The sequence below is a fragment of the Diaphorina citri genome, unplaced genomic scaffold, assembly GCF_000475195.1.
Source record: "Diaphorina citri unplaced genomic scaffold, Diaci psyllid genome assembly version 1.1 scaffold131, whole genome shotgun sequence".
Classification (NCBI taxonomy): Eukaryota; Metazoa; Arthropoda; class Insecta; order Hemiptera; family Psyllidae; genus Diaphorina; species Diaphorina citri.
In genome coordinates, this window is record NW_007377568.1 from 256,180 (window position 1) to 266,884 (window position 10,705).

The 10,705-nt window shown below is 37.2% G+C and overlaps 1 long non-coding RNA gene across 2 annotated transcripts in view; it reads right to left on the reverse strand.

Moving 5' to 3' along the window:
• Window positions 1-10,705, reverse strand: part of LOC108254620 — a 14,989-nt gene continuing 4,284 nt past the window's right edge. For both annotated transcript variants that reach the window (XR_003390253.1, XR_001809922.2), the window contains exons 4-5: window positions 4,127-4,272; window positions 1-129 (exon numbers count right to left, since the gene is read on the reverse strand). This is a non-coding gene — a long non-coding RNA (uncharacterized LOC108254620). The remainder of the gene's footprint in view (window positions 130-4,126; window positions 4,273-10,705) is intronic.

Consider the following 10,705-nt stretch of genomic DNA (forward strand, 5'->3'; position numbering starts at 1 on the left):
AGTAAATTTTACGGTAAATTCGGTATAATTTGGCATACGAAAATCAAATAAGAGATACCTACCTATATCAGTGCCGATGCAGTAGTGTATTTGATCGAACTGCACTTCACTAAATATGTTAATCACTACCTGTAAGCATATAAAGGTAAAAGTCAATTATAATATTCACTATAGGTACCTATAACCTGAAAACCATCTAAACCTAACCCACAATACTGATACAAAGTATACAAGTCCAAAACTAAAACAAAACATACAGAAACAATATTTGAGCAAACATAAGAGATCCTTGAGCAAACATAAGATATCCTAAATAAAACAAACAAACAAACATGAGTTTAATGCTTCGTAATACACAGCAGTTATAAAATTAAAATCGCAAACAAACAAGCACGTAAAAAACCCCAGTTTTAAAAATAAGCCAAATAAAGGCGGAGAGAAGAAGGAAAAGGAAAACATCACCTTGTCAAACGCAGAGGATATGGCAGCAGGGAAAAACACGTTAACTGAACTCTTTAACGTCAATTAACGAAAAATCGTTTCTGCGCATGTGCAGAAACGTGTTTTGGTCTTACGTTTCAATTATCGTCATGTTAGTTAGCAGTGCGAAAACTCTCTATTGTTTGTTAACTGAACTCTTTAACGTTAATTAACGAAAACTCGTTTCTGCGCATGTGCAGAAACGTGTTTTGGTCTTACGTTTCAATTATCGTCATGTTAGTTAGCAGTGCGAAAACTCTCTATTGTTGGAGATAGCACCGGGGCCCGCTTGGCCAATACATGGCCCTGACTATACGAGTTTTTTACACAATGGAGAACGGAGATGAGGGTTCTTCGTCTTGTGCTTTTCTTTTGTGTTTTAACTGGCAAAGTTAATTTGCTTATTCAGAGCATATTTCAAAAGAATCTGTGCCAGCAGAGGGGAGGGCAAAAGGGGAATACATTAATGTTAAGCCACACGTATTTGTCATACATATCTACATACATATGTACACCTACATAACATATGAGATACAGGGGGGTGTCCCTGTTTTTTGTCCAACAGGGTGTCTACAATAAGAACCACAGCTGAACTGTAAATTGTCGGATATTATAACAGACTAAAACCCGAACACAGTAATAATGTCCAGTATTTTTTCTTTGGAAATGGCCTTATTCATTACACTTTTTTTCAAGAGGTTTGATAGGGTGGATATTATAACAGATTAAAACCCGAACACAGTAATAATGTCCAGTATTTTTTCTTTGGAAATGGCCTTATTCATTACACTTTTTTTCAAGAGGTTTGATAGGGGGAGCTGTAACTGCTAAGGTCTTATCGTCACGAAATCGAAGAGAGAGAGAAGGAAGACAGGATAGGAGAAAGCCAGCCGTTCCGAGAACGAACATTATCCTTTCAGGATAAAATAAAAAGCTAGTACTCAGGCATTACTTTGGTGATACTGATGAATAAAATGGCCACTGTAGTCACTGTACCATCCACTTGGAAGGAAGACAGGATAGGAGAAAGCCAGCCGTTCCGAGAACGAACATTATCCTTTCAGGATAAAATAAAAAGCTAGTACTCTTTGATAGGGGGAGCTGTAACTGCTAAGGTCTTATCGTCACGAAATCGAAGAGGAGAGAAGACAGGATAGGAGAAAGCCAGCCGTTCCGAGAACGAACATTATCCTTTTAGGACAATTTAGGATAAAATAAAAAGCTAGTACTCAGGCATTACTTTGGTGATACTGATGAATAAAATGGCCACTGTAGTCACTGTACCATCCACTTGTGTGATATTTATATTCTGCTCACAGCACATACGAGACACATTTCCACGCTCCTTTTCCTCTTAAAAAATGTTTCTTTTCCTTTTTCATGTTCCTTAGTATCATGTTTTGCCAGCTGATGTGCCTTTCTACGGTTACTTATGGGTCTTATAGCATGGCTTTATTCTGCTCACAGCACATACGAGACACATTTCCACGCTCCTTTTCCTCTTGAAAAATTTTTCTTTTCCTTTTTCATGTTCCTTAGTATCATGTTTTGCCAGCTGATGTGCCTTTCTACGGTTACTTATGGGTCTTATAGCATGGCTCGTGGTGCGAATACAGAGTGAAACTGAAGATTTTTATTATTTTTTCAAGAACGCCTAGGTATCGGCTAAGTAGGTATCATTCATGCAGGGCCGAAGGCGCTAATGACAATGATATCCTGACAGGAGTGAAAAAAATATACTCCACGAAAACATCACAAAAATTGAATTCCCCACTCATCAAACTTGAAATATTTTGGCGCAAAGCACACAAGAGTGTTAAAGCGCCTGGATGGAAAGGATCTCCAAAAGGGTAAAAGAAAAGATACATTTCAGTCTCAAAGTGGCTATTCTCTTTCAAAGCTATCTTTTAATCGAAACAGTAAAGAGTAACTATGTTATTTTAACGCCACAACAGGCTTGACAAACCCATAATCCTGACAACTGACTCCGCTAAAGTGTAAACCATTTTACCAAACGATAAAACTTAATACTAGGAAGATAAAGACTTGTGGTCATTAGAAAGAAAACGGTTGTAGGTACTATTTGCTTATCTTTACTGTTCTCCTTTTCCCTTCTTGCTCCTTGGTCGTTACTGTTAATCTTTTAGTGCTTTTGTCATTCCTAAGGTACTTAGTTTTCTTCCCTATCTTCTTTCTTTTTCTCTCCCTCACCCTTCCTCTTCCTCTTCTACAAGTGCACCAAAGTACTCTGAACCTATGATTCTTTTATATACGTACGTTCTTCTTTCTCTCTCTTCTCTTTCTCTCTCTCTTTCTCTCTCTTCTCTTTCTCTCTCTCTTCTCTCTCTCTCTCTTTCTTCCTCTTCTCATAACACCAACTAATCTCACAAAATGACCTCTCTCCTGTTTTCCTCGCCAGGCATCGAACCCCCAACTCCTGGATTAGTATGCCCCCGGGCTTGACATCTCGTCCATCATTACTATCTGACAGTGTGATGGCGTTATTATCAGTCTTGATCGACAGTGCCTAAAGTGTTTACAGGATAATGTTTTCTGAGAGATTTTTCTTTTTGTAAGAGTGAAAATTTATTTTTTCCTCACGCTATCTGACAGTGTGATGGCGTTATTATCAGTTTTGATCGACAGTGCCTAAAGTGTTTACAGGATAATGTTTTCTGAGAGATTTTTCTTTTTGTAAGAGTGAAAATTTATTTTTTCCTCACACGCTAAGGGGTAATATTTGACAGATTTTGACATCTCCTCTCGATTTTTTCCCTTCTTTTAATGGACGGTAAAATGGTAAAAAAAAATTTGATTTGATTCTTAAAAAGATAACCAAAAAGAAGGAAAAGAAAAAAAAACGTGTACGCCATTTTGTTCTTTCGTCCGACAAATTCATTAAGTTCCTTCCATCCCCTCTTTGTCAGCAAAAACTGCCAAAACAATATTTGGAGGAAATTTTCCAAAGGTAGGTAAACTTTTCCCATTACTTCTTACTCGAGTATATTTAACTTTCCATTATTTTGGATGATTTGTTTTAAAGATGGGATTGATTTCAAAGTCGCAAAATGAGTCCAGGAATGGAATGTACCTTCAGCTGGATTGAAAAAAAGGACACCTTGAATAATGATCATGATTATCGAGTTTCTGTAGAACAGAACAATATTTTTTGGGTGCAATAAAAACTGTACTTTTGTAAATATTGTATTGTGCATAGTAAATATGAAAATACACACAATATCCTCTTTATCTGCTCACTATTAGGTAGGTAAAAAGCGCGTGAAAAAAAAGGCTATTGTAAAAAAAAGAGGAGGAGTAGGAAAAATTCTCTTTGATAAAGCGTCCTTGGTGGAACAAACATACACTTTTGGGCCATTTCCAAAATAGGTTTGGCCTTTAAAGAGACAGAGTTTATGTGCTCGATATTAAAAAAAAATAATAATAATAATAATACTAGTTTGCGTCCCACACAAAAATTTGCATATTATCTTCTCCCAACTGGTTGGAATTTTTTAGTGAATAATAAAGAGGATTTTAAGCCAGTCTGATTTCCTTGGACGGTAGCGCGCTGCCCTGTAAGCACTAGGCCGTGGGTTCGATTCCCGGCCGAGGCGAACATTTTAGGGAGAGGGCAAACAAAACTTACCTTCATCAATTGTTGAAATCATTTGTTTACTTTTCGTATCATAGGGAGTTTCAACGTAACTGAGTGGAGATCGACCATCGTAAGCTCCTTTATCTTTGTTTTCCAGTGATGCCGCGGCCGTAACTTCAGCAATGTATCTGGAAATCCTGGAAAAAAGTTAATGTTGTGTAAATCCGATGTAATTATATTGACCGGAAAACTCAATCACTCATTAAAAAAAAAAAGAAAATGAAATTCACCTAGCCATTTTTCCGTAGAAAGAAAATCTTATACGGGTCGATCTGGCGCAACAGAGGGAAATAAATTTAGAATATTTAGACTGATATGTTGCAAAGTTACTTTAACCTAGACAGCATGAATCTGGTCTTACGCGGTGCAGAGCTCGCTCTCTACCAATTCTCTCCTTACTCCCCTTTATACTCTCCCTCTCTTTCCTTCTCTATCTCCCTGTTCCTTTCTCTCTCTCCTTCCCTCTTTCTATCACTCCCTCTTCCCGATCTTCTCCTATATCTCTCCCTCTTTCTATCCCTGTTCCCGCTTTCTTGCTCTATCTCTCCCCCTCCCCCTCTTTCTTCCTCTCTCCCTCCCTCTCCTTCTTTCTCCCTCCCTCTCTTCCCATTTTCTCTTCTTCTTCCTCCGTCCCCCCATTCTCAGTAATTACAAAGGCACGCAAGCTTTGAACCACAGTGCTGACATGAGGTGAGAGGTACCGTAGTCAGTAAATGATTCATTGCCTCTCTCCCTCCCTCTTCTTGCTCCCTCTTTCTATCACTCGCTCTTCCCGATCTTCTCCTATATCTCTCCCTCTTTCTATCCCTGTTCCCGCTTTCTTGCTCTATCTCTCCCCCTCTTTCTTCCTCTCTCCCTCCCTCTCCTCCTTTCTCCCTCCCTCTCTTCCCATTTTCTCTTCTTCTTTCTCCGTCCCCTCATTCTCAGTAATTACAAAGGCACGCAAGCTTTGAACCACAGTGCTGACATGAGGTGAGAGGTACCGTAGTCAGTAAATGATTCATTGCCTCACACGTCCATCTGAACATTCTTCCATCTATTTAACATTCTTCTGACTATTTAACATTCTTCTACTATCCATTTAACAAAGGTTGAGTTCGAAGAGCATCAACTCGTAAAATTTGTGGCCAAAACCAAATGTCAGGGCAAAGCAATCACCTTAGTTAGGGCTGATTGAGAGGCTGACGAAAAACGCCACGGGAAAAGGCGAAGGAAAAATCTGGTGTGAACATCACACGACTTTCTATTACATTAAACTTCTCAACTGTAAGTCGGACAGTTTTAAAAGTTTCACCATTCGATTCGGCGTGAAAAATCCCATGGGATCAACTATTCACATGCTTACTTGTGAATGGTTCACAAATAAAAGGGAAATTTGTTGACACCGGGGAGTATCGAACCCGCAACTTCTCAACTGTAAGTCAGAGAGTGCTAAAAGTAGCACCATTCGATTTTGCGTGAAACAGAGGAGTATCGAACCCGCAACTTCTCAACTGTAAGTCAGAGAGTGCTAAAAGTAGCACCATTCGATTCCGCGTGAAAAATATTGAACCCGCAACTTCTCAACTGTAAGTCAGAGAGTGCTAAAAGTAGCACCATTCGATTCCGCGTGAAAAATCACATGGGACCTGCAACTTCTCAACTGTAAGTCAGAGAGTGCTAAAAGTAGCACCATTCGATTCCGCGTGAAAAATCACATGGGATTGACCTTCTCAACTGTAAGTCAGAGAGTGCTAAAAGTAGCACCATTCGATTCCGCGTGAAAAATCACATGGGATCAACTATTCACTTGCTTCTTTGGTAACGGTTCACGAATAAAAGGGAAATTTGTCGACACAGGGAAGTATCGAACCCGCAACTTCTCAACGAAAATCAAATAACAGATACCTACCTATATCAGTGCCGATGCAGTAGTGTATTTGATCGAACTGCACTTCACTAAATATGTAAATAACTACCTGTAAGCATATAAAGGTAAAAGTCAATTATATTAATATTCACTATAGGTACCTATAACCTGAAAACCATTTAAACCTAACTCACAATACTGATACAAAGTATACAAGTCCAAAACTAGAACAAAACATACAGAAACAATATTTGAGCAAACATAAGAGATCCTTGAGCAAACATAAGATATCCTAAATAAAACAAACAAACATGAGTTTAATGCTTCGTAATACACAGCAGTTATAAAATTAAAATCGCAAACAAACAAACAAGCACGTAAAAAACCCCGATTTCAAAAATAAGCCAAATAAAGGCGGAGAGAAGAAGGAAAAGGAAAACATCACCTTGTCAAACGCAGAGGATATGGCAGCAGGGAAAAACAAACTTGATGCAATGGACTGAGCAAAGGTAAGAAAAAAACAATATATTATTCTCCATCATAAAACATGTAAACGTTGTATATGATGCGGGGAATATTATTTCTATCACGTTTTTATAGCGGATGAAGAAAAACGAGGCATAGTATGAAAGAAATAAGAAAAACAACGGAAAGAGAGTGGCAGAGAGGAAGAAGAATTGAGAAACACGGAAAACATTATGAACGTGCAAACGATTGGAAAAGGTTGCAGATAAAACGAGAGAAAAGAATGTGGAAATGGAAGAACAGGAAGTAAGCACAGCGAAAGATTCACTTGAAATGTGGAAAAAGTAAGACTATTGATACTAATTCAATAGAAATTCTCGACGAGAAAGTAAAGAAACAGATGAACTAAAAGAGGAAAATGTAAAAGATTTCAACCGACCCGACCTGTCAATCAACCCTAAGGAATTCCAACTGAAACTCGAATGAAGAAGGAAATACATGGGAATAATAAAAACATGATATCTGACATTTTTATGGAAATTCTAGCAGAAGTGAAACGTCATGGATAAATAAAGAAATATGAAAATCATACAATATTCTGGAGGAATGCATTATATGCCTTTTCATGGAAACTATGTATATTGCTATAGGCTATAGGGTAGAGAATCGAGAGAAAAAGGGTAAAGAATGTATACTATTTGGAATGTTGGGCATATGAAAAAGTTAGAAGGGAACAGAGAAATAAATATCAGCGAAGACTAAGAGAATGCCATCAACTTGTAAATACCTACCACTGGCGAAATATACATGTTTTAATATCAATAAAGACGATATAATAATGATATATTATGTGGACGTTATTTTGCTGTCGGTAAAGAAATATGAAAATCATACAATATTCTGGAGGAATGCATTATGTGCCTTTTCATGGAAACTATGTATATTGCTATAGGGTAGAGAATCTAGAGAAAAAGGGTAAAGAATGTATACTATGTGGAATGTTGGGCATATGAAAAAGTTAGAAGGGAACATAGAGAAATAAATATCAGCGAAGACAGTGTTGCGAATACAGAGTGAAAATGAAGATTTTTATTATTTTTCAAGAACGCCTAGGTATCGGCTAAGTAGGTATCATTCATGCAGGGCCGAAGGCGCTAATGAAAATGATATCCTGACAGGAGTGTCTGGTGTGAACATCACACGACTTTCCTTATCCTATTGAATGATGCTTATTTGAGTGTTCTTTTAACTGAAGATTTTTATTATTTTTTCAAGAACGCCTAGGTATCGGCTAAGTAGGTATCATTCATGCAGGGCCGAAGGCGCTAATGAAAATGATATCCTGACAGGAGTGAAAAAAATATACTCCACGAAGACATCACAAAAATTGAATTCCCCACTCATCAAACTTGAAATATTTTGGCGCAAAGCACACAAGAGTGTTAAAGCGCCTGGATGGAAAGAAAGAAAAAAACTTGAAATTTTTACGGAGATCTCAAGTTATCTATCTGAAGATGTAATGATACCACTCAAACCATTCCATCAAAATGAAAGTGATGCTCTTGAAGTGGTAAGAAACATCAGCAGAAATTCTCAGATATCAAAAGCAAGACTTGAAATTTTTACGGAGATCTCAAGTTATCTATCTGAAGATGTAATGGTACCACTCAAACCATTCCATCAAAATGAAAGTGATGCTCTTGAAGTGGTAAGAAACATCAGCAGAAATTCTCAGATATCAAAAGCAAGTTTGCTGTCTAAAGACGTTATAAACTCGGTAAAAATGACACTGATTTCCAAGTTTTTTTATGACCAAAAAGAAAGTGTAACATTTCACAATATGGTAATGTGGGACGAAATTTTTTGGTAGGTAGGTAGGTACATCTCCCTGAGAGATATGTTTCTTAGCTTTGGGTGGAAAAATGAACAAACATTAGACAACGCGCAGTGATGGGTTAACGCTCGTACATACAAAAGAATCTCTCATGTTTGGCACATTGCATACGTTATGAGAATTTATAGGCGTTCATAAAAGCCATAACGATAAGGAAAACGACTTTGAAACATTCTCTCCGTCTTCATGGTTCTCCTGTCCCTCTTAGTATTGAACTCGTTTTCAGCTTAACTCCGTACATGAGAAGACCACTCTGAGGCTTAGGTATAGAAGCAAATAGTCATAAAAGTCGGGCTAAGCTTCTAAAAATCCCTCTTACCATAGGTTGTTTATACCTACGTATTCCGATACCGAGGTAAAAATAGAGAATCAAGAGAAAAAAAGAATCCTCCTTCAATTAAGACTTTAAACGATCTCCAAAAGGGTAAAAGAAAAGATACATTTCAGTCTCAAAGTGGCTATTCTCTTTCAAAGCTATCTTTAACAATACATGAGAAGCCCACTCTGAGGCTTAGGTATAGGGGCAAACAGTCCTAAAAGTCGGGCTAAGCTTCTAAAAATCCCTCTTACCATAGGTACTTTATACGTATTCCGATACCGTGGTGAAAATAGAGACTCAAGAGAAAAAAAAGAATCCTCCTTCAAATAAGACTTTAAACGATCTCCAAAAGGGTAAAAGAAAAGATACATTTCAGTCTCAAAGTGGCTATTCTCTTTCAAAGCTATCTTTTAATAGAATCCTCCTTCAAATAAGGCTTTAAACCAGCCATTCTTAACCTATGGTCCGTGGACCACTAGTGGTCCGCGAGAAGGTTTCAGGTGGTCCGCGAGAGGTGAGAAAGGAAAAAGTCATCGTGTCTCTATTTTATATAACATACCCCTAAGGAAGGAAAAAAAAGGTAGGTAGTAATTAACTAAGTAATAATTTGTGGATTCTCGTAAGCTAGAGGTCCTGGGTTCAAACCCTAGTCTGGTGAGTTGGTCTGACCAAAAGCAAGAAACATGCTGTCAAAAATGAGCTCTGCCATGCTTTTTTTTTTCTCTCCCCACTCCTGACGTTTTTGAGGAAAATTTACAATTGTATACATATTTTTCCCTACAATGGTATATTTCCTTTTTTTCTCCTGGGTTCTGTGGAGCATGAAAATTTCTTAACAAAGAAAATTAATGAGTTTTGTGGAAAAATGATTTCTTTTTTCCAAGAGATTTTTGTTTATTTATTTGAAAATGTTGAAAAAATGTTCAAACCAGAAGGCACTAATAACTTGTCCTGAGCTGAGTGGTCAGAGAAAATGTAGGTGAAATTTGATTTTGCTGCGAAAACGACCTACCAAAAGGTCAAAGCGCCTAATTAGACAAAAAAAACATCATCTTCTTCATTCTTTTAAGACGTCGCACTGGTCTTATCCTCCTTTTAAGAAATAGTCTTCCTTATTTTATTTTTCGGCTCTCGAAGCCCTAAAATTTTTACGACTTTTCTAAAGGAATACTATAAATATGTTAACGATCCGTGTCACTGTTTTTAAATCGATTATCCTCCCAACGCAAGGATTCTCTACTTTTCTAGTCTTTCCATACGTCTAACTATATCATATTCTTTCCCGCTTGTAAAATTACAAACTTTCTTTGGGAAAAACCTCTCTATAGGCAATTAAATACAATGACCTAATGGTAGATACAGGCGATCCACGCAACTTTTCCCTTAACCTATACCAGCAAAATTAAATTACTTCCTGGTATAGGATCGGATCTTAGCTTTATAAACCAATCCTTTAATATGCAGTATTAATCTGGGTGTGAAATTTAATCATACGAGTTTTAGAATTTTCTCTAAGACTTTAGCAGTGGGGATCAAAATTGAGTTTTAGGGTGCTTTAAAAGGGGTGATGTCTTGTAGGAGTCGAGTCTTGTTTATCATTTTAGTGATACATTACATGGGATGGATAGTGGGTTAAAGAGAGCTGGGAAACAAGCATTAAAGTACCAAAGTGACTTTACTTGAATGGATTCAACGAACTTGCTTCCATGTAGGTCAGCAATTTTCCGTGAAAATGTGTTCATTGTTCAAAGGGTTTTTCGAAAGCGGTCTCTTATAATAAAATGGAAAATTGAGCAACCGTAAAATAGTTTTCAGATACTGTGGTGTATTATCCTACCACATCATTCAGGTAATCTATTGGAAACTTGATAATCTCCACATCCATTGGTTGGTACCTCTTTTAATTAATAGTTAAATGATCTCTCTTTTTTAGTCTCACAAAATAAAATAAAAAAAATAAAATAATAATAATAAGTAAAGTCATCGACGAATAAACTGATCTTTATGGATGAATGGATTACGTTCATCAAACTCTGATCTAAA